This window comes from Sabethes cyaneus, chromosome 2 (assembly GCF_943734655.1).
Source record: "Sabethes cyaneus chromosome 2, idSabCyanKW18_F2, whole genome shotgun sequence".
Taxonomy (NCBI): Eukaryota; Metazoa; Arthropoda; class Insecta; order Diptera; family Culicidae; genus Sabethes; species Sabethes cyaneus.
In genome coordinates this window covers 25,564,627-25,590,227 of record NC_071354.1, presented here as the reverse complement: position 1 = coordinate 25,590,227, position 25,601 = coordinate 25,564,627, and the positions used below count along the sequence as shown (strand labels likewise).

The 25,601-nt window shown below is 40.9% G+C and overlaps 1 protein-coding gene and 1 pseudogene across 7 annotated transcripts in view; one reads left to right on the top strand and one right to left on the bottom strand.

Annotated features, from left to right (window-relative positions):
- The window catches only part of LOC128734391 (IQ motif and SEC7 domain-containing protein 1), a 221,057-nt gene that overhangs the window by 48,663 nt on the left and 146,793 nt on the right, over positions 1 to 25,601 (top strand). The gene's annotated exons all lie outside the window — the stretch shown is intronic.
- On the bottom strand, positions 19,305 to 21,857 carry LOC128735201 (general transcription factor IIF subunit 2-like; annotated as a pseudogene).

Here is a 25,601-nt window from a genome sequence, read left to right as displayed (position 1 = left end):
TTGCTGCTGGTTTTTTCAGCCTGGTTACGTGCTAGTGGAAAAACAGTGGTTTTGATGTTTATTGAATAAAATTAAGCAAATTACTTACATTTTTGTGAAAATAGTTATAACACATTATAGCCTATGAGTGCTACATTCGTTTCAGTATTGTTATATAGCGGTAAAGTTTTTATTTGGGAAAGTGTAGCCAAAAAAGGTAATGTATGCCGAAATTAGTAGCGTGACGATACCCTCCCGTACCCTGTATGTTTAGAATTGGTACTAAGAGTATCGGTGCACGGGTTCAACTAATCTCACCGCATATTTGGGATTGGAGGCTTGGAGTTAAACTTGAACCTAGAATTGGACGTGGAATTGGACATTTGGACAGAGACTTGGACGGGGACTTGGGCCTGGACTTGGACTTGGACACTTGGCCGCTCGAACTTAGAGACATGAACTGGGATTTGATCCTGAACTTGCACTTGCAGTTGGTCACTTGGACACTTGGATTTAAACTTGAGCTTAGAGTTTGACTTGAAATCGGACTAGGACTTAGAATTGGACTTAGACCTAGAATTGGAATTGGACTAGGACTTAGAATTGGACTTAGACTTGGAACTTTAGTTGGAATTGGATATGGACTTGGAGTCGGACTTGACATTAGAATTGGACATGGAGTTGGACTTGGAAATGGACTTGGGCTTGGTCACTTAGACACTTGGACTTGGACTGGGTCTTGGGCCTGGATTTGGAGTTGAACTTAGACTTGCAAACTGAGACGCTTCGACTTGAACACTTGGACTGGGACTTGCGCCTCGACTCGGACTTGGACTTGGACTTAGACTTAGAGTGGATTTGGATTTGGAATTGGACTTGGACTTAGACTTAGAGTGGATTTGGATTTGGAATTGGACTTGAAGTTGGACTTGGGCTTGAAAACTTAGACTTGGAGTCGGCCTTGTAATTGGATTTGTGCATTTGGAGTTGGACTTGAACTAAGGCTTGGACTTGGAGCTAGACTTAGAATTAGAATTAGACTTGGACTTGGTCACATGAACACTTGTACTAGAACATCTGCATTGGGGCTTGGACCTAGATTTGAACTTCGAGTTGCACTTGGATTTGGATTTAATCACTTAGACACTTGGACTGGGATTTGGACCTAGTTTAGTTTAGTTTATTTACTCACAAAAACTTAAGACTATTGTCTTTTATGTTTACGATTCGACTCGCACTTGGACTAGACTTGGACTCGTACTTGGAGTTGGAGTTGAACTTGGTCAATTGGTCTTGGACACTTGCACTGGAACTTGGGCCTGGACTTGGAGTTAGACTTGGAATTAGAATTGAACTTGCACTTGGACACTTTGATTTTGGTTTGGATTTTAGACTTGAAATTGGATTTGTACTTGAACAATTTAAGCGCGTAGGGCGCTATATCTCTGCATATTAGCGTTGATAGGAGGAAATGCTTATCAACTTAGGGACTATATTGGCTCGTTTCGTTATCCCTGATTTTCATTTTCAGGTATAGGTAATAAGTTCAAGTTGTCACGTTGTTTTCGAGTAGTAAATCTCGCATGTGCATAGTTTTTTTCGATATAAATTAAATTATAGTTGTATATAGGCACCATTGGCATTATATTAAATTTGTTATAAAGGAATTGTTTATACATACATATCTTAATTTTCGTAATTACTAGCTTTACTAGAAAATTTTCGAATACCTAGGTTAGTGTCATATAACTGGTGCTTACATACTTACCTTATCCATCTAGCTCCCCCCATCTACTAACAACAATTCCTTTCCCGAAATACTTGTGAAGATGCAGAGGATTCCCTGGTCTTTAGTAGCAACAAGTATTGGATTAACATTCCTTCCCATCCCACCAGGACCCGCATTCGGACGTGGCCGGCGTCGGAATTGATCAGCATGCAGGGACCTGACAAGGTTGCACAATGAGGAATAGCGTGCTGTCCCAAGTATGCTTTTTCCAGCCATCATTTTGCAATTTTCATCGGTCCTGGTCAATAACGGAGTAGCAGCACACGGGCGGTATCCTATGCTTATGCTTATGCTTATGCTTAAATTGGATTTGGACTTGAACAATTGGACTTGGACTCATGGACTGGTAATTAGTCCTGGGCTTGGACTTGGATTTGGTCACTTGAACAGTTGGACTTAGATGCTTGGACTGAAAGTTGGGCCCGAACTTGGACTTGGACGCTTGGCCTTGGACTGAGACTTACGCCTGGGCTTGGACTTGCAATTGGACATGGACTTGGCCTGGACTTGAGCTTATAGTTGGAATTGGAATTGGACTTCGGCTTGGACTTGAACTTGGACGCTTAGACTTGAAGTTGGACTTGGAGTCGGACTTGGACACTTGGACTTGAACTTTGCCGTGACTGGGAATTGGACTAGGGCTTGGAATTGGACTGGGACTTGGGCCTTGACTTGGAATTGGATTTGGGCATTTGAATTTGGACACATTGACTGGGACTTTGACTGAAAATTGGGATTGGACATGAACTTGGATGATTGGACTTAGACTGGGACTTGCGTCTGGAATCGGACTTGTATTGGGACTTGGACTTGGAGTAGGAAATTGGACTAGGACTTAAACTTGGGGTTGAACTTGGAATTGGACTTGAACTTGTACTTGGAGTTGGAATTGGTGCTTGGACACTTGGACTTGAACTTGGACGTGACTTGAAATTGGACTAGGACTTGGGCCTGGACTTGGAGTTGGACTTCGACGTATGGATTTGGACACATTAGCTGGAACTTAAACTGGCATTTGGGCTTGGACATGGACTTGGATGATTGGACTTGAACTGGAACTTGCGTCTGGAATCGGACTTGTACTACAACTTGGACTTGGAGTAGGACTTAGAATTGGACTAGGACTTAAACTTGGAATTGGACTTGGACTTGGGTTTGGTAACTTAGACACTTGGACTGAGATTTGGACTGGTACTTGGGCCTGGACTTGGTGTTGGGCTTCGGCATATGGATTTGGACACTTTGACTGGAACTTGGACTGGTATTTGGGCTTGGACATGGTCTTGGATGATTGGACTTGGACTGAAATTTGCGTCTGGAATTGGATTCGTACTGGGACTTGCACTTGGAGTAGGACTTGGAATTGGTCTAGGACTTGTATTTGGAAATGGACTTGGAGGACTTATACTTGGTGACAGACTTGGAATTGGACTTGGACTTGAGCTTGGTAACTTAGACTCTTGGACTGGGACTTGGACTGCGACTTGGGCCTGGACTTGGGCTTGAACTCGTACTTGGACTGGGACTTCGACTAGAACCTGTACTTGGAATTGGACTTCAACTTGGGACACATGGATTTGGGATTTAGCCTTGAGACATGGACTTAGGATTTGGCCTAGCGCTTAGACTTAGGACTTGGAGTTGGGACATTTTTCCGTACTGGTAAAGATTCTGAAAACCAAGCTCATCGATGGTCAAGCTCATTTGATGGTATCCAGTCGTATTCCGTCCCATCTCCCATTCGTGCGTGCTCTGTGCTGTCTGCTTGTTTCGGAGCAGCAACTAGGATCGCTAAGGGACCGTACAAAAGAAGAGTAGTGAGATTGGTCTCTTTTATTGGACATCGCCCAGTTAGCTTCTAGGTACGATGTTGGTCTAACAAGACAGTCGTCGTATGTTCGATTCTCGGCTAGACGGTGCTTGCTAGGTAGAGTCAGTAGGATCGTTGCACTGGCCCCGTAATTTTCCTGTACTCTAACAGCCGGACGTGAAGTCTGTCGATAAAGAAGGGTAATGTCTAAAGACGGTATAAACCCAAGGCTTTGCTTTTTATTGGTCATTTGCCATAGAATAACAAGCAATACTCGTCGTTACATCGATGTGTTCCAATCCTGTTGTATCGTATTCTGTTCTGTCCGGTTCTTTATCCCTGAGCTGCTTCCGTCAAGGCCCCGTATTGAACAAAGAAGGGCATCTTATACTTATTTGTTCTCTTGTATATCATTCTTCCCACACAGTAGGTAGTTCACAAATGCATGAATCCAGAGTCGTAGCATGCCATTGTGGCGCCCTTGGCGAAGACTGAAAATTGGCACGCCCTCCTGTCTTAATTCTGTGCTTTTTCTAAATTTAACATTATACCCCAAGAGCTAACGCGCTTGGCGAAGGCAAGTCTAGTCAATCGCACGCTACGACGCTACGCTTCATGTATCGTCTGTGTTTGGGAAGTCGCAGAAAAATTGTATGCAGAGTAGGTATATAGCTTCTTACTCTTCACTGTTTATCAATATGATTATTTTCATAGTAATCCTTCAAGAAATGTTATAAGTTTTCGACTTTTTGATTTGAGAATTGTTCACATGGGCCCATAAACAAAATAGTTAAACAGCAATTGATGGGTCCATTACGCACAATTTTTTGTTTATCGATCGCACACGCGGTATGGCATGTTACGCTGTCTTGATGATGCCACAGTTATTCCACATTAAGGGGAAATTAGCAGTCATTAACTCTTCGTCGGAGAGTTTATAAATGTTTATAAAAGTGTACTGTACTGCATTCTTCTTGCCAATCTGCGAATATATACATTCATGAACAGAATTTTTGTTTCAAACCAAAAAACTGCTTTTGAAATTGGCAGAATTGATGACGACTAATTTCACCTTAAGGCTGTGAACCATTTCGCGAAAATTTTAACTTTTTGGTTAAAATTTGACAGTTCGATGGTTTTCCGAAAATAACCCTGCTCGGGAGCATGGTTAGTTTTAACCAAGTTCTGAGAGCCAATGAGATATGCACAGGTGAGGAAGAGAGCTTCGACAAGTTTCACTGATTTTTCGTTAGATTTTTTTTACATTGGTATGGATGCTTATTGCATTATAAATTTGCTCAAACAATTCGGGTTGAAATGAGATGAATTTTATCTATCGAATAAAAGCAAATGAACATCAAAAATTCCTCCGATTTTAACTCGGACAGAAAAAACAATATTTTCATCCTCACCTTATATGCTCTCATTGAGCAAAAAAACTATCAATCCGTCAAATATGAAATGGTTCACATTCTGAACTGATTTTAACCACTCAAGGAGAAATAACCATCGAACTGTCAAATTTTAACCAAAAAGTTAAAAATTTCGCGAAATGGTTCACAGCCTAAGTATATATTCAATTGTGCTATGGGCCTAGAAGAAGCTGCAAGCGAATCGCCGAAACGTTGGTGAAGTACAATGGATCTTCGGTGTTCAGTGTTCAGGTTTTGAACGCTAATAACTTAGCGGTTTCCTGATCAATTTACAATATTTTTACACCAATCGGAGAAACCCAAATGAATGAATTTATTGATTCTTGAGAACTCTTTTTACTATTGAAAAATTGAAAATAATGAAGCATTGTCCAACTGAAAATTCTTACTTCGTGATTGCAAACATGACATTTTGTCATCAACGTTTTATCGTACCTATTTTGAGGAAAAAGGTGACAGTCTCACCCCCCCCCCCCCCCCCCCCCCCCAATAAGTTGGCATTCGTTACGATGAGTATACCAGAAACAGTGACAAAAAAACCCTTGTCCCAACGTCGAAGATTTTTTTCGTACGACGATTAAACCTCGACCAACTTTACAAAAAGAAAAACAAATTTCAGTTTAATTAGATTGTACCAGTAGTTGCACCAATGTTCATATGATAGATTTTGATGTTCCTATAATTGTGCTAAAGAAATACTTTTTGCGATGTTTCTTCGGGCCAATCAGCAATTTTGACTTCTTTTTCCATTGTCAGAGCAGGAAGCAGGACAGAGCAGGGTTAGGACTCCATTTCTTCGTTTAACCGGGAAGCCAAACCATGAATTTGCATTGTGTTTGAAACAAATAATTTAAAGCCAAAGAACAATCAATATCGAACATTCAAAATTCTTATACAACGGGGGTGACACGTTTCGTACTTAATTAATATTATTGTTTCAATAGGCAAACATTGTAAAGCAGCCATAGATTAATCATAGGCACTCGACCAGAAACCACTTTGTTATCATCAACCCCCGCATGATTATAGAAACAAAACAGCTTCGCCCCTAACAGCACAAGGTCTTCTGGCAAACCGCGAACCGCGGGCCGACCGAGCAGAAGACAGACACACACCAACACACACGCACGCATAATGGTGTCATTGAATATTAATCGATCAGTTAAGTGTTCATTCACTCCTCCGCACTCGCGAGAACAAAGAGCGCAGCGAAGCTGCTGGAACAGCTGCGCTCAACATTATTGTTGAGTTTGGCGGAAGAATTGACTCCCATTTACGGTTCCAATTGGGATGCAACCTGAATTTTGATTGAATCGATGACTCGAGAGTTGACCGCAGGAGCATTGATCCTTTCCGTTCTCCCTCTCCACCCGGCTCCTGTATCTGATTGATTGTCTGAGCTTTTCGCCACACCGTGGACAATGACAGAATGCGGTGTGCTTTAGCTAAACCGCGGACACTCAACCGCTGAAGGTCAGTTCAATTTGTTTCAATTGGCGCTGCTTTGCAACTGATCGCTACAATCACGACCGCCACCACTGCACTGCACTGGCTAGATGCTGGTTGGATTTGTGAACGGGGTTCTCACGGTTTGTCTCACAAATGAAAATAATTGCTGCGGATAATACTGTATCACCTACGTTATAGAAGGCAGTTAATTGGAGCACATAGCTTTCACCACGCCGTCAGGCGTCAAGCAGGTGGTTCGTGCTGTCAGCCGAAAACAATCCCGATTATCTAATGTTTAATTAGCCCGCAGCGCACTTTTCCTAGCAATTTAGCCAGAACGTGCAAACCCTCGCGCGATCCTTTGCATTCTGGGTCAATCAGCGTGGCACGGATCGCGTGCTTCATTGGTTAGCCCACCAAAACGAGAAAGTCCATTCCTGACGCGCATGATAATTGTAAGCATAACTCAAACTGCTGCTGTTGCTGGTCAGCACTGTGCTCAAACTAGGTACTGCACGTGGTGGTGGTGGTGCACGGTTTCATTTTCCGCGCTCTAGATAAGCTGGCCGCGCACGTACTTGCGCCCGTACCTATATGTTAAATAACCTCCGTCAGTCCTGGTTGCCGGAGCGCGCGCGGCTTGCCTTGAATGTCCATATCAAACTAAACCGGTGGTGCAGTGCTGCTTGCAAGCAAGCAAGCAAGCAAACAAGCAGGCAATCAAATAGCGATCATTTTTTTTTGCACTGTTTACGGTTGGTTAAATTCAAACCGCATGCAAAGTGATCGCAAATAGCAAACACCGAGAGTGGAGAAAATCCCAATCGAGAACGGTAAACACTGACTACCCAACGTCGTCGTCGTCGTCTTCTTTGTGGTGTCCTCAATTTGTGACCAGCGCGCGCCATTGTGGTCACCTGAAATCGCAAACAAAACATCGCACTGCGTGACATTGAAATTAAAAGGTGGTTCGTTTTCGCTCGAAACTATCACTTTGCAACAACAAGTTCAGGTTTTATTTGATGAACCTAGCCATTAGCCCACGGGTCTGCTTTGTTGTACTGCGGGAGAAAACTTGTTGATTTAAATTTGGACCCCAGGAGTTTAACGCCTACACTTTCGAACGAATAGAAGAGAATAGAGCGTATGCAAATACCAGCGAGATTCATTTGGGGGGGAGGTCTCAAAGCGGGTTCGGAGCAGCTTCACAGGCCCACGACGACCGCGAAGCAATTATCAACTGAATACTGCTGGGCCGGGAAGGTTCATTCCCGAGTTGTAACGCAACTAGCTGAGAAATAACGAAACCGATTGGTTTTGAACGACCGCCCCCGGTCGTAACCCACGCAGTGCTAGACGATACCCGGCCGATTCGATCTGCATCCAATTGTCCCGATCGGGAGGGTACGCTTTTGTCTCACACTCAGAATCCGTTACATTTCGGTCGGCCGGATCGGAGGCATCACACTGGGGAAAGGCACTGTTATACATAAAGGAATCCAGTGAATGAGTGGGTTCGACACTGTACTAGATAAACCAACTTTGGATACGCTGCATTTATGGCTTAATTAGCGTTGGTGCGCCAAATTCGGAATCCATGGGAGCATCGATGTCAACGGCATCTGGCTTCAATGATTTGGACTAATGGATGGGCAGTCCGGGATCGTAAACAAGTTCCCCGTGTGGGATACAGAACAACAACAGAGCCGGTTCGATAAGATCTGGTATTTAGTTTGAACTGTTCAAACCGCCTGTTGTTGTTTTGTTCTAGACGAGAAATTTTCTCAGTCATCGACCCTCGTGGGCTTCAATCTTTAAATTTTAATCACAAACAATTTCGACGCTGAATGGGTCCAAATTTCCTTCCGGGAAAGGTGTTTTCTATATGGACATTGGACAATGTAAGCATTTTGTTGTCATTTGTTGCATGATTGACATTACCGCAACATTTTGCTTTCACCGGCACTAACTGAAATCAGGAAATTGCGCAAAATGCTCTCCCAATCCGACTTCGGCGAAAACAGTGACAGCGACAGCGACGTGCTAACCGTTGTTGTCATCATTTCCGCTGCAGAAAACCATAATGTCAACAACACAGCCATTGTACGTGAATCACCGTCCGTCAGTTGTTGGTGGGTACTTTCTTTTTCATTTTGTACTGGCGGCGCGCCATTTGTGTTTTCCATTTGTGGTTGCAATCAGTTATAAACATATATCGTAGGGTTAAAATAGTAACAAACCTAGTCATTATCGGAGCTAACATTGTGCTTTTCAAAAAATAAAAATGAGCAACATTATTCAATTACTGTATCTCCATCGAAGAGAGCAACATTGATGAAACCATTAATCAATTGAAAATCGAGCTGTGTGCTTTCAAACTGTTACGTGACCAGCGATTCATACGTACACATACACACTCACACGTGCGAGGTTCAACCGGTCATTGGCAAAATCGACCGCACACATCACCACCCGACTGACCCACAATATTACCGCCCGGTGGCCCACCCGGTGCAGTCATTTTCGCTAGATGCTCTCGGAAATTAGCAAAAAAGTCCTACTGATATTATCATTATCTTCGTGAGGCTGTCGAAGCCGGCGCGGCGACGCCGCCAGCCGCCGCCATGAAAGTCGGCTGCTTTAATCAACGGAGTAGGAAAAAAAAACAAAAAGAAACAACGACGCCGTTGATTTGCTTTTTTCCCAGCGAATTTCCGTCAAATAAATGCTGTTTGTGATGATGATTAAGCCGTAGCATTTCGGAGCAAACAAATCGCTAATTGAATTGGGACAAAACGACTTCTGTGAATTGTTATCCTTTTTCATACTGCACATTATCCATTATTACAATAAGTTTTATGCCTTAATGCAAAGTAAATTTCATGCATTTTATTCATACATTTTATGACTACAATTTACAGTATGATAATTTAAATTTCTGCACAAAAATAATTTACAGCAATTCACGAAACTGTTGACACTTTACTTGCCACAATGCGAATGAGGTTATGTATGGCAAATAAATGATTTCTTCCAAAATGACTATGACTACTAGGAAATTGCGGTTGAAATGATGAGAAACATTGTTTTAATAACAAATATGGCATTTTGATTGAAAATATTAAGCTCGAAAATGCCGGCAATCTAAAATGTTGTCTTCAGAGTAAATTGTAGACTTTTCATCATCATCAAAACGACAAGCTTGGTTTTCAGGATAAGATTGATGCTAGTGCAGACAAATAATGTTTGCTTAGTAGCTTAATAAAGATGATTTATGTGAAATTCTTTGTAAAGAATTATTTGAAATTTTAGTTGGAGCTATTTTCTGTGGACTGAACTAGGCTGGGATTAAACTGGATTGGACAATGTACTAAAAACTAACTAAACTAAACGGTATTCTAGGCTAGACTTTAATAAACCCTGAACCCTGCATTCTGAGTTTGAATTGAATCTGGATGTGATATAACTCTTGACTGACCCAGACTTTATGCTAAACTGAGCTCTGATGTAAATTATACTCTGAACTGAACTTGACCTGTCTCTGTGTTTGACAGAATTGGATTCTGAGCTGAATTGGAATCGGATAGAGACTGGACTCTTGACTAAACCGGGCTCTCAACTGGACTAGATTCTGGAGTGGACTCCATCTAGACTGGCCTGAGCTCTGAACTGGATAATACTAAACTAATCTCTGAACTAAAACAAGCTTTAGACTGGCACAGGACAGGATTTGTTTGTGGTCTGAATTGGACTTAAGACTGGACTGGATTATAAACTACACTGAACTCTAAATTGGATTGTACTCTGAACTGGGCTGGACTCTGGACTAAACTGGACTCCAAGTTTGACTGAACTGAAATTCGGACGAGATTGGACCTCTCGACTGAACTGCACTCTAGACTGGATTGAACTCTGAAATGGACTGAACTCAATTGCATGACTGGACTAAACTATACTGGACTGGGCTTTGGACTAGCCTGTAGTTTAAATCGGACTGGAGCCTGCACTCTCGACTAGAATGGGCTGATGTGGAATTTAGTTTGGAATTAACTATCCTCTGGACTGAACTGGATTAGAAATCTCTTTTGGACTGAACTGGATAGGAATCTGAACGAGATTCAACTCTTGACTGAACACGACTGGACTAGACGCTGGACTGGCCATTCTGAACTAAACTGAACAGACTAAATTAAATTTTTGCTGGACGGGTAGTGACTTTGGATTAGATTGGACTGTCGACTGAACTGGATTCTATACTAAACTAATCGTTGAACTAAATTAGAAATTACACTGGACAAGATTGAACTACGGGACCTGAACTCTGGATTTGCCTGGACTGGAATTCGGACGAGATTAAACTCTTGACTGGATTGGACCTCTCGATTGGACTGCGCACTAGACTAGTCTAAACTCTGAACCGTATTAAACTCTGAATTAAATTCGAACTGGTCTGGAATGGATAGAAAAATTGAACTCTAGAGTGGACTGGTCTCTGAATTGGACTGAATTATACTGGATTTTGAACTGGACCAGTCTTTGGACTACCCTGGAAGCTGAATCGGATTGGTGTCTGTACTCCGGACTGGAGTAGACTAATATGAAATCCAGATTAGACCGGACTGTACTCTGGTCTGCGCTGAACTAAACTTGACCTGACTCTGTTTTTGACTGAATTGGATTCTGAACTGACTTGGAGTCGGAATGTGATTTAACTGCTGACTAGACTGGGCTCTCGACAGTACTAGATTCTGGACTGGACTCCATCTAGACTGGTCGAACCTAGATTGGACTCTCAATTAAATTGGACTGAACTGCTAGTGACCTTGTATTGCACTGGATTGTGAACAGGGCAGGAATGGAGTAATTCCTATCTAAGCTCTGAACAAGAATAAGACTTTAGTTTTTACTGCATTGGATCGGGATCCAATGGACTGGACTGAATTGAACTCTCAACTGAACTGGTCTCTGAACCAGACTGAACTTTGAATTGTATTGGACTAGATTCTGGACTGCACTGAATTGGAATCTGAATGCAACTCATTATTGGACTGTATTAAACTGGACTCCAAGGTGGACTGACCTCTGAAGTACTCTGGCTTTGTACTTTGACTAAGTTGGATTCTGAGTTAGATTGGAAGCTGAACGAGATTGAACTTTTGGCTAGACTGGACTCTGAACTGAACTGTATTCTACATTACACTGAACTCTGAATTTGACTGGATCGGAATCTGGATGGGATAGAACTCTAGACTGGATTGGACTCTGTACTTTTGTACTAAACAAAGCTCTGAGCTATATTAGATTCTGAACTGGACCGGATTGAACTCAAGACTGAACTGATTTAGAAACTAATATGACTTCTCAATTGGACTCTAGACTGGCTTGCACTCTGGACTATACTGAACTGGAGCTGGAGTTGAATTGGACTGAACTCTAAATTCTCTACTGAACTGGGTCAAACTGGACTCTTAATTGAACTGAGCTCTGGAATAAACTAAACTCTGAACTAGACTGGACTGTAGACTAAATTGGACTCTGAACTAAATTGAACTGGATTCTGAACTGAACTGGACTGGATTTTGGGTTCTGCAGTAGGCTGAACTCGAGACTAGACTGGCATCTGAATTGGACTGGAGTCTGGACTCTTGACTAGACTGGACTGGTATAAAATCTGGATTGAGTTGGTTTTTGGACTAGAATGTGAAATTGGATTAGATTCTGGACTCTTGGCTGGACATTATAGGCCCGATATTTTATATTGAAAAATTTAAATAAAATGCTAATACTATATTCATAATACGAGAACAAATGCTAAATTTTTACATTAGCTTCCAAATGCTGAAGTTGAAGCTCAAATGGCGAATTACCACACCTTTACCACAGCTTTTAGAATCCAACTCCAAACTATTGACTCTTGACTGAACTGGATTAGACTTAACTCTAAATTCTCGACTGCACACCAAATTAAATTGAACTCTGTACTAGACTGGACTGGAGTGTATACTAAATTGGACTCTGAACTGAGCAGAAGTCTGAACTGGACTGGACTAGATTTTCGACTAAACCTGGCTCTAAATTTGACTGGACTGGATTCTGGAGTGAACTGTTATGTGGAAGGAATTAAAATCTTGCCAGGCCTGGAAAGGATCATAGACTGAACAGAACTGAATTGAACTCTGAACTAAACTGGACTAGATACGGATTAGACGTTGGGCTCCATTGTAACCGTGGTAATTTTGGATGGGACTGATCTGTGAACTAGGTTGGACTCTAAACTAAACTGCACTATGGACTGGACTGGCCTGGATTGTTTTATGAACTGTGCTGAACTCCGAACTAGACTGGAATTTGAATTGAACTGGAGCTTGGACTCTTCACTGGACGGAATTCGTCTCTCGACTGAGCTAAACTTTACATTGGACTGGATACTTGACTGGACTGCAATCTGGAGTAGATTTGACTTTTAACTGGACTGAACTCTAGCCTGGACTGAACTGAACTACATTCTGAACTAGAATCAATTCTGAGTTGAACTGGTCAGGAATCTAGACTCTATAGAGAGTAGACTGTATTTAAAAGAACTCGGAATCGGGTTGAAAATTGCCAAAATAGACTCTGGTCTACACCAGAGTCTGAATTGAACTGGATACTACTGCACTCTTATCTGGACTGAACGGAAATGGAATTTGGATTGGACCTGATTACGCTCTGATCTAAACTGGACTCTAACTTAACTGGATTGGAATCTAAACGAGATTGAATTTATTTCTGAAGTAGGCTGAATTCTGCAATAGACTCTGAATTTGACTGAACTGGAACCAGGATGCGATAGAGTGGACTGGATTCTGAATTACTCTGCATTATGAATTGAATATGACTGGACACAACTGAACTCTACACTAAACGGAGCTCTGAACTAAATTAGACTCTGAAATGGAGTGGATTGAACTCCAGACTGACTCTGGTCTGGAATATAAAATGATCTGAACTCCAAACTCTTGACTGGACTGGATTAAATTGGACTCTGAACAGGAATGCGCTCTGGACTAAACCGAACTCCGTATTAAGTTGGACCCTAGAATGAATCGGATTGTGGAATCTTGACTGAACCGAATTCGATACACTATAAATCCGATATTTGAAATTGAAAATCCCAAATATACTGCAATACTAAGACTGAACTGGATTAGGCTGGATTTAAAACGCATGGGGGTCTGGACCACTCTAGACTGAACTGGATTAGACCCCAGATTGGAATGTACTATGAAATGTCATGGATTTTGAACTAGAAAAGACTCTGAATTTGACTGAGCTGAATTCTGTATTCGTGGACTGGAATCTGCATGGAATCGGACTCTTGACTAGATCGGACTAGACTGGTGGTAACTTTGGATAAGACTGATCTGTCACTGAACTATTAACTGGACTGAATTCGACCATGGACTAGATTGGACTATGAATTGAGCGACACTATTTTTAGGCTACACCATTCTACACATTAGAAGACAGAATATTGCCGTTGGTTTCAGTCTTATTTTCAAAATTCACTAAGCTATATTGAATGTTTCAGGAACTAGAAGTTCTAGAGTTCTGGGTTGAACTGTTCAGCAATCTAGACTCTATAGAGAGTAGACTGCATTTAAAAGAACTCGGAACCGTTAGTATTACCGTTAGTGTTAGTATTGAATCCACAAAAATTTTCTCGGTACAATCAAACTTAAAATGTTAAAATCGAGTTTAGTCTAACCAGTTAGCTTCTATGTACGATACTGGTCTAATAGTCGTCGTACGTTTGAATCTCGGCTGATTGCTGTGTCAGCAGGATCGTTGCTCTAGCCTGTAATTGTCCTGTGTTGCCAGCTGTTAGAGTACGTCTGTCGAATAAAAAGGGTTAAGTTTTTTAAAAAGGCTTTTAAGCCAAAGACTCTGCTTTGTAGAGACCAAACTGGTTTTTTCATATTTTCAGACTGATTTGGCCGTGAAAATTACGGTAATTTTAGTATATATTACGAAAAGTAATGGTCATACGTTAATCCCATGAGGAACTCAACAAAGGTAGCAAAATCCACATGGTATAGTTTAATTTTGCTGGGAGATACTACTAACTGCTGAAAATAGAATATCTTTGTTTTCAAGTTATAAGCCGTTATTACCTTTCTGGATAAAAAATACAAAAATTTATCGTACGCTCAGCATATTATTTTTTGTGCCAAAAATTTTCCAATGTAAATTAGACCTTTTCTATGCAGCCAAACTTTATGCACCATCTACAGTGGAGTAAACTTTATGATGGAGCATAAAGTGGAGCAAATTAGCTTCACCAAATCAAAGTCAAGAAAAAGTCTAATTATACCTCCACCAAGTATCACAACCAAGTACACAGTCCTTAGCCATAAAAAAACTAATTACCGCTGTCGATCACACTCTCATCAAGCACGAAATCGCATCTCGCTCGGGTCTTCCTCTGCGGAACAGCAGCTGTCAAGAACTGCGATTCCCACGGCGTGATTACTCCCACAAAACAAAAAAAAAGCCTAACAACATCTCCAGCGCTCCGGAGATACTCTCGAAACCCCCCGAACGGGGCCCGCCTGCCGATTTGCATAATAACTGCGCAATTTTCCAACATTGTTCTCTCCTTCAGCCGACTTTCGCTTTCGCTCGGGTGTATGAAATCGGCACCCTTCCGTTTTTCTTGAATCGTGTAATCGAATTACGGCCGCACCGGATTGCATCTCAGCCGCCGAGCAGCAACATGGTTCCGCGGCAATTGTTGTCAGTACTCAGTCAGTCAACTTCCTGCGTGTCTGAGTGCTGAGAGCGGAGGAGGCTGTGTAGGTGTTTGGAAATGTGGTTGAATGCCTTTCAGCCTAGTGAACCGTAAATCTCATCAAGCACTGCACTCACTACTGGAAGAAACTCAAACTTAGTTAGCTTTGTCTATATTGGTCCATAATTGAATTTTTCCCAGGCTCAGCACTGCTGAAGGAAATGACCCTCCACCGGTCGAACCCAATCGGACAATGCTCGAACCAATAAAACGTTCCGAAATTGGCCAATTATTGCTAATATCCCGCCGAGGTTTGGGTTTTCCCAAAAACATCCGCAGCCAGCCAGTGCAGTGCAGAGGTGATCTTTAGCTTTCCGAAGAGAAGAAAAAACCCTCATCGATTTGATAATTTAATCACCACGCTCCGCTGGTCACGGCAGGCAGGGGGCACTTTGAAATGGAGAATCGGCGATCGATCGGCCAGCTTCCCTGCCTGCCGTCTGCTCGCCTTTCATTAGCCAGTCGCTAAAACTGGCGCAGCGAATTACGAGGTGCTGGAAAGCTAAATTAACCACTCGAGATGAGTTTTTGCTCTTTTTTGTTTTGGGCAGTTCATCAGAATTCGTTCCGATAATCAATACCGGTTAACATTTACCAGCACCAGACAAGACCAGAAACTGACTTAGAAGTAAAAACGGTAACACAACACCCAGCACCGGGGACCGTTCGATTAATCCCGGAAGAACAAGCTACTTAAAACTAAGGCGCTTGCTTGAAAGTTCTGCCACGACAATAAATGGTGGTTGCACGGTTCCTCGGACAATGCACGAACTACTTCAGGTACGCGATTATCAACTTTCCGTGTTTGTTTTAGCATATTTTTTTCTGCTCTCCTTCACGCAAGGTTTCTTGAAACCCCATCCAACAAGCGCACACACACCCCACGGTGTCCCACTTCCTACACATTTCGCCATAAGCATACGCAAATTAGAAAACGCGGACAATAAGCTCGTGCCTCTGTACTGTACTGTACTGTGTGCAATCGACACTTTGACGCGTTTGTGCGAACATAAGTACTCGAGCCAACCAGCCAGCCTGCCAGCCGAGGGGTACGTGTTTTTGCACAAGAACTGCCGTCACGTTGCAGGCCACCCCTGCGCTGCCCTGGCCCCTGGCAAGAAGTGAACTACTTTTGGCTTCTCGATTCCATCCACTCCGTCTTGGTTGGCGCCGCAGCCGTACGTACGCACACACACCCGCTGAGCCGTGGAAATTCTTCAATCGATTACCCAACATCTGAAGAAACTGGTCTTCAGCTCGATTCCATTCGGTTGGGTTCCGATTCCGATGCGATGGCGATGGTGTGTTACGTAAGCCGTCACACAGGAATTGGATTTTTCGGCGCTCTCCAAAGAAGGCGAAAGTGGAAACGGGAAGCATAAAGCATAAAACGCCGGAGATCGGTTGGAAATCGAGCGACTAATCTCTTCGATTGCGAGTGGCGTGTTTTATTGCCTTCACATGTAGATAGGAAGCGGCATACGATCCGGGGTTTATTGCTTTTTTCGATCCGCGCATTTCGAGTGCACAATTGCCCATTCACGCTTGCCTTCGCCGAACGGTTTCGTTCAAATCATGTTTCGAGCTCAAACGTCGACGACGCGACTTGGACGCCTACGTCGGAGTGGTCGGGAAAATAAGTGCTTTTACGCCAAAGGAAGCAAACCGTTAAATTCATTCAATTGTTCTGGTGAAGTGTCAGCAGCAGCAGGAGCAGCCGAGCCGAGTATTAAGCCGAGGGTGCTAAATTGGAAACAAATGCACAATTTTATGATCAACTTTGAAAGCTTTCGACGAAGGCTGGTTTTATGTTTTATGGTATCAGCTCAACCCACCAATCCATTGTGTATGCTGGGTGAATTGAATAAAAATCGTTTTTTTTACATCGGAAACCGCCATTTGAATTTTAGGGTTTTATAGATTTGGGCTACTGACATGATTTGGAAAGTTGAATTTTATCATTCACTTGTCGTGAATGATAAAAAAAAATTAGTCCTTCATTCTGCAATTCTGGTACTTGGAACAAAGGTGCCATTTGGGCAGGCGAAAGCGTATTTTCCGTATGGCGAAAGTTGAATTTTATCATGCTTCATAATCTCATTGCAGTGAGAAAAGTTTCGTTACATAAAAAACATTCAAACGTATTGTTTGCGTCTAACTTTCACGACGGGAGAGCTGGTGACATTGAAATGAAAATAACTTTTATGACCCACACTGCAATCGTAAAAAGTTTCAGATCGATATTATTGCATACTATATATATGAACAATTCTCGAGAGAAGTAAACTTTACTAGTGTTTTATAAATACTGCAGTTGACATTGTTGTAAAACATGAGGTCACACTCTTGTTTTTCTAGGTCAGCTGACAGGTTTGCGTGAGATTGTCTTGCTCTAGAGGAATTAACAGTCTGAGTTTTTATTGAAAGATAAACAGAAAACTGTTTCAGAAACGAAGGTAAACTTAAACCAAAATTAAATGGAAAGAAATCCGATTCCAATTCCGACATCATGAATAATAATAATAATTCATGATCTTGTGGTGTGTTGTACCGCAAAAAGTTCGTGATATCATGATTATCATTCATGGTGTACTACCATGAAACATAAACTAAAATCATGAAATCATGAGTCATTGTGCTCATTCAGATCTAATCTCATCCAGATTCCAATCCAGTCAGATTCAGAGTCCAATCTAATGGAAAATCTATCCAAGCTCAGCGTTCAGTCTCAGGGCCAATCCCGTGCAGATTTTAGTCCAACTCAGAATCCATTCCAGTCAAATTCAGAATCCAGAGTCGAGCTCTCAGACCAGAGTCTAATCCAGTCAAGAGTCTAAACTTCAGTACAACTGAGGCTTCGGGGTAGTCCAGTCCAGAATCCTAGTTTAATCTAGTCCAGTCAAAAGTTTAGCGTTCAGTCCAATTCAAATTCTAGCCCAGTCCAGCGTCCAGTCTAGTTTAAAGATCAGTCCTCTCTAGACTACAGTTCTGTCCAGAACAGAGTCTAATTTAGTTCAGAGGTCAGTCTAGTACAGAGTTCAGTTCAGTTCAATTCAGATCCTTTACTAAACCAGTCTAACTTCGATTCAGCAGTTCAGAATTTAAATAGAAAGAGTCTAAAGATAAAATGTGCAAGAATGATGACTACCCTAACTCAAAAGGATTATTCTAATGGGTTAGGTACTTTGAAAAAAGAGGATGGCTCTTTTAGTAACTCATCTAAGGAAACATTGAGGTTAATGATGAGAACACATTTTTCCTGTTCAATCATTAATACGTGCGGAGACCAAAGCGCACCGGCATTGAGAACTGTAAATCTTGAAACCAGGACAGACATTCTCGAAATAGCGAATGAAATGACTGGGTTAGATAGGAACAGGAATGATGCATGTATTTTGGCCAAAAAAATGTTTACGAGAAGCAAGGTTGAGTGGGCGATTGACACCTTTGAACCCTTCAAATCACCGGGTAGGGATGGAATTTTTCCTGTACTACTACAAAAGGGCAAAGCGTTTTTAACAAGCCTGATACTAGGTCATATACCAGCAGTATATGGCGACTAGTACGGGACACGTTCACCAAAATCCTTCAGGCCGATAAGTTTATCGTCGGTTGTGATTTTGGTCAAAATTTGCGTGACGTACTAAATGGATGTCGCCTTATTAGATACATGGACACATGCTACAATCGCTACAAAGCCGTGTCTTGTGCGCAACCCCTCCGCATTTTAAATTTACTGCGAGGAAAAAAAATCTTTAAACAAACCACCCATGGTATGGTATTTTTCCAAATTTACAAAAAACTGAGCGATTTAGGGGAAAACCGTGGAAAATCACGAAATTTGCTACTTTACGAGAAAAATTGTGCGAGAATAATAATATCGAACAAATGTTTTCGTTGTTTTGAACGCAATAAGCTTAAATTTTATTTATTTCATTACATTAATTTGTTATTCGTCATTGAGTTATTATAATAGCATTAATTTATTAGTCATTAGTTATTTTCTATTCGTGCCTATTTGTAGTGTCGATACTCCTTCTTAAGTTCCCACATATTTTTGTGCGGATTTTTCATATTGTAATCACAGACTTCTCTCAATATTTCCTTCGGATAGGTTATCGGCTGCCGAGTAATCCTAACCAAATCCTTAATGTTGTAGTATTGATGCTTCTCGAATGCATTGAAAAGTACATCCTGGACGGCATTCTTATCGTAGCAGCATTTTTTTCCCTTCGGTCTTTTTGCGTTGTTTGTCCTTGATGTTATGCTTGTGATCGGAAACGGGCTTGAAATTGTTCACTATTTTTTCCAGCGATTTAGCCTGGCGTGTTGGTTGCGATGCTCTTCGGATGGATTCCAGCTTCATTTTCATGTAGCAATCATCATCATAAGGGCGACACTCTAGTTTCGGTAAAATGCGTCCTTCCAGTTGCTGTTCCGCCTCCGGTTCCGTGGCAACTGTTGGAACACTATGAGAAAACACACCCTACGTTTGCTTGGCAACAACCGACGCTTCTAGCCGGTGGTGTCGTGGAATTTTCTCTAGCGGATCCATGTTTATCAAAGCGTCGGAGAGCGTAAGGGACATCTGCGTTTTTTGACCTACTTGTCTGGCAATCTTCAGTTTGCCAAGCTTAATATTCCCTGGTGCTTTCTCCCATTTCTTGGCCATGTATTTGGGAACTTTTACTAACCAAATAGAACAACCAGGGTAGGACAGCTTTCAAAAATTGCCAAATTTAGATGGCGCGTTGATTTTATCCACCTATTACATGAATATCGTGCACGATAAAATTTAATGCGCATATGCTGCAAACCAACGGAGTCTGCTGCAAATGTATTAATTATTCTATGGTATATTTCATTATGGTCGCTATAAACCAAATCGATCAGCATGTTCTGACAGTAAAACATTAACTTTTCTGCTCACGGATTTATTTTCAAGTTAGCAAAGCGATAAGCATAATCGGTTTTATTGCTGCTTGCTGCAGAGTGTGATAAAACTACTTAAGTTTATAAGGGACGATCAAATATGACGTCCACCAAATTTCTGCTTTTCTGCTTTAATAACTGCGAAAAAATGCTCTAACAACTTTCAATTGCAAATTGTTACAAATCAACGAAGAAATAAAGCTTTGGTTTCAATTGAAGTATCACTGCTTCGCTTCAAAACAAGCTACAATCTGCGTCGGCGAAGTAGGTTTCACTACATCGTGACGATAGATTTAAGAGTTCATTGCACTTTTTTATCTAATATTTAGTAAAAAGCTAGAAACTTTGATTGCAAATAAACTGAAATTGATTTACACAACACATATCCTTCAATGTAACGCGTGATCTATATAGTTAACATTGACAAATTGTGCCTGAATTTCAAGCGCCGTCAGCTGAAACAATAAGTTCGAAAATCGAAATAAATCGATGAGTGATGGATGACTGAGAAACATAGTTTTGCTGCCTTTTGATGGAAATGCAATTTTTTGTCGGCGGATGTCACATTTGCGTAGACCACCTCTCCCCCCCCCTTGTCACAACCTGTCACGAAATTGCCTCCCCCCTCCCCCCCATGAGCAATGGACGTCATTATTGACTGATCCCTAACCTGATTCTTAAAGAGGTTATAAAACCTTCTGAACAGTGGGCCCCTCGGTCAGAAGGCAGTTTTATAGCGGTCATCAGGAAGTTTTGGTGGAGTTCAAAATTTTATTAGCGGTTTTATGAAATTGATCATAAAAACCACTAGAAGAACGTAATTAAACTTTGAATTATTACTTGGGATTGAACATTAGACTTAAGTTTGGTCATGGACACGAATTTATACACGAAGTTTTGCTGGAAATTAGGATTGACATTTTTCGTCTTACTCTCTCAAACGTTTTACCTATTTTCGTGTCCTCCTTTTCTCTTTTCAATTCCCGTATTTCCATTTTTGCTCCGTCGTCTTTTTTGTACCATTTTCTTGGTTTTTGCTCTTACTTTTCTTCTTTCACCTTCCATCTGTGCCTCTTTTTTCTGTTCCGAGTATCCTATTTCATTGTTCCATTTCCCATTGTTTTTTTCAGTATCTCATTTTTTTTTATTTACAGTCCTGTTACTTCTTGTTTTTCACGCATTTTTTGTAATTTTCTTTCCTGTTTTCTGTCCCTGTCTGTGCTCTTCGCTTTTTCCTTTTTTTTGCCAGTTTTCATCTTTTTGTAGCTCATTTTATTTTCTTTCATTCTTGTTTTTCCTCATCTAGATTCCCATTTTTCTTCTTTTTGTCACGCTTATTCTGTTTTTGACTCCTTTTTTCCCTTTGGACTTATCTCCCGTTTTTACGTCTTTTTCTCTCCTGTTTGAGCTTTTTCTTTGGTCCGTTTTTTCTCTTTTTCTTTTCTTTTTTTCTGTCCCATTTTGTTCTTTTGTTGTTGCAAATCGAGAGAGATGCAAACGATGCCTATTCTCACGCGAGCGAGAATGAGAGGCATTGCATTCAAGGCTTACGCCACTGTCGTCATGGTGACAATCATACGGGCTAGCGGCATACTGCGATACAGATTTTGTATTACTTTTTCTTTTCTTCATCATCTTATGCCCTTATGCTTGTAAGGAAAGGTCATAGAGATTTGCAACCTTCTGCAAAAACATGTGTTTTGAGTTGTTCAATAATCGCCTAGAACAATATACTCTTGTAAAATGCAACCAACATACGCTAAATATGAAAAACTTATTTTTAATGAATTTCCAAAGAAAATGCTCTGCAGCTCTGCACTCGATAGAGATAGAAATGTCATTTCTTTAGCAAAATTGTTTTTCTTTATATTTTCTATAACTGCCGAAGAAATCTATCTACGTCTCTTTTTGTCTATCTACGAGCACAAAAAAAAATGAACGTGTATTGAGCTTTTCGCGAACGCGAAGCACATGAAACGCATGCTTGCCGTACTCTCATTTGGGTGGTTGGGGACAAGCGGAACCCGTACAAGTTTATAGTACTCGACTTAAGCTTTAAGATGAAGTGCTGATTTCATAAATCCGCTTGCCCCAGTTTACCCCATGGGCTCGTGAAACTATGGAAATTTAAAGCTTGAGTATGTGATAACTTAGCAAGTAAAGGTCCAAGAGATTTGAGGTCTTCTACAAAAACGTGTATTTTGAGAACTTCGATAATTGCCTAGAACATTGTATTCTTGTAAAATGAAGAAGTTTTAAAGAATATGCCCTATAGTTCAGCACTCGATAAAGAGAGAATTTTTATTTCTTCAGCAAAGTTGCATGTTTTTACAATATTTACAACTTTGCCGAAGAAACTATGTCTATGTTTGCTAACACAAAAAAGTTATTTTTTTATTCTCATTATAGTAAGCGAAGACTTTTGACAGTTTTAGACTTAGGGGATATTCATACGAATAAAAGTGCTGAAGACCATAAAGGATAAAATGAAAACAAGAGACACTAAGAAAAAAGTTCCACTTTTCGCCCTTTTGGACTACTGTGGAGTGGGCTTCTCAGCACTGCTTTTATATTCCGTTTGAACTCTTTTTCCGTTACCTTTCCTTTCTTTTTCTGCTCTCGCTCGTTTCCTTTTCCTCTCTCTCTCTCTCTCTCTCTCTCTCTCTCTCTCTCTCTCTCTCTCTTCTTCTTCTTTTCCCTTTTTGGGTTTCTTATTTTCTTTTGCGTTTTCTGTACTTGTCTCGTTTTCTTTCTCATTTTTCCTTTTATTTTACTGTTACCTGTTACCTCTTTCTCCTTCTTTTCCTGTCCCGATTTTTGCCCCTTTCAGAAAAACAATTCTTTTTCGTTCCGTTTTTTGGTATTTTACGTTTTTTCTAATTTCCATGTCCGATTTTCCTTGTTTTTTGTTTATTTTCTATCCAGTTAACTCTTTTTTTATTGATCTGTTCGGTTCATCTCCTTACGTGGCACAGAACGGGAAAGAAACGAAAGAAGAGCAGTACTTATTCTTCAGTTTCTTACACGTTCTGTTTTTCTTTTCCACTTCATCCCATTCGCCCATTCTTTTTTCCTCCTTTTTCGTTTTTTATTTCATTTTCCTACTCTCATATTTTCCCCTTTTCTTTTCTTTTTTCTATCCCGTTTTTTCACCTATTTTGTGCCTTTGTTTCTCCTTTTCTGTCCAGTTTGTCTTCATTGTTTTGCTCTTTTTCTCGTTTTCCATATGGTGTTTACTACTTTTCTCTTATTTTGTTTCTTTTCACTTCTGTTGTCCCTGCTGTACAGACTCCCCTTGGTTTTTCTTATTTTCTCTTTTATTTCTCCCGTTTTCTTCCTTTTCACTTTTTCTTTTTTATTTTTCCCGTTTTCTCGCCCATACTGTTACGATTTTTCTTTCGTTTTTCTTTTTTTATGACAATTTCTTTCATTTTTCGGTTTCGCGTTTTTCCTCTTTCTGTCCGGTTTATCCAGCGTTTTACCTCGTGTTCTTTTGCGTGTTGCCGTTTTTTCCCGAAGCAGAAGGAGACGCATACAACGGTAATCCATCTGTGAATTTGTTGAGAAAGATTGTGTTTTTTATCGACTGGATTCAATTGTAACTGTTATTGTTTGGCAGGGCAGTCTTCGGAGAAATTTATCAAGACTGTAGTTTGATGTCTTCCCGACGTCTCGACACTTTGTTGGTGTCTTTTTTTATTACCCACACCCTATTGGCAGGCAACCATGTTTTGAGTGCCAACATGATAGCGTGAGCAGAAATGAGATAGCACTTCGTCGCTACGTTTCACACCCTCGACATTGTTTTGGGCCCGCTGTCAAATTTTGCGCCCGGGACATTCAGTCGCTGTCATTTACTGTAGTTCGATATAGAGATGTGAATAGGGTGATTACCCCTTGAAAACGACACCAACAAAGTGTCGAAACGTCGGGAAAACATCAAACTTCAGTCTTGATAAATTTCTTCGAAGACTGCCCTGCCAAATAATAACAGCTTGTTAAGAAATTTTACTTGCCGCAGTGTACCCCAGCTTAGGCACGTCACAGTGAATATTTTGATCATATGTTGGAATCATTTGCCCTTTTGGGTTATTAATAATAGCATTGGAGCCCAGTTATTTTGCTCCTTTCAGGCCGATAATATAAGTATTTTGGTATTCCTACCACATTTAGGGTTCTTTTTCTTGTTGCTGCCTTTTTTGGTTGTTTCACACGGGAACGGGAACGTTTCACACGGGAAGGCATACGGATAATACTCATGGACGCGTCTAGTCATAGACAAGTAAATAAAAATATTCATTTCCGTTGTTTGAATCACCGTGCGATTATAATTGAGGATTTTCTTCTATTTATTCACCGAAAAATATCAAGAAAATCCTCAATTAAAAGTAAATAAAAAGAAAAAACACACCCGGTGGTGGACTTAATCCGAGATTGGCCATGGGGAACGTCGGAAACGCACCATTTTGCTTCTATCGCATTGACCGAGTAGATAACAGTTTATCTTCTCGGCAATAGGAACAATGTTTACAATCATGCAAACAATATCGTCGCATGGAGAAGTGTTTGATGTGTATAAGAGAGTGATAGAATATGGAGAATAAAACAAAATTAAGTATAAGACTACCTAATACAGCGGGAGACGGTAGTTTAGTTAGTAAAACACTCGAGTACCTACCGAAAGAGCGTAGATACGAACCCCACCTGTTGCTCCCATACAATTTTGGTATATTCCGAAATTTTCCAATATATCTAAATAATCATTCTTCGCATCAGATACTTCCTTACTTTCCAAAATAGGGATACGGACGTCAAACATAATGAACGATAGGCAGAATTTACAAAACTTCACTTTGGTTTTCCTATGAATACCCCCTTGAGCCAATCTTCGCTCCATCATTTTACAATGAGAACGGGCGCAGCCCATTTAACATAGCGTCATTTAATACAACGCTGTTTGATATAAAGCCGTTTGGCATAAAAACATGAGCCATAATCTTAAGGGACTATTTAGTATGATTCCTTAATAATAATTTTATGACACACTTCATCGATGATTCAGGGCGAGGCCGTGACTGTGCAAGTGGCTGGATGATAAAACAGAGTTTGTGAAACCGTGGGATAAGGTGGCCGTTACAAAAATTTTTGTTACAATGACAGATGTACAGGTGTGTGAGATAAAGGGGCTCTGAGTTAGATCGGGAAGATCAAGGCCAAAAACTACAAAATTGAACTTTCGCTCTCTGGACTCATAACGGTCCGTTCAACCAACAAATAAAATAAGTTTCTATTGATCAACCAGTTTTAGATCTGACTTGAAACCAGGATATGCCAAGTCATTATGCCAGTAACGCAGAAGCGAAAGTTACACGACCCTTC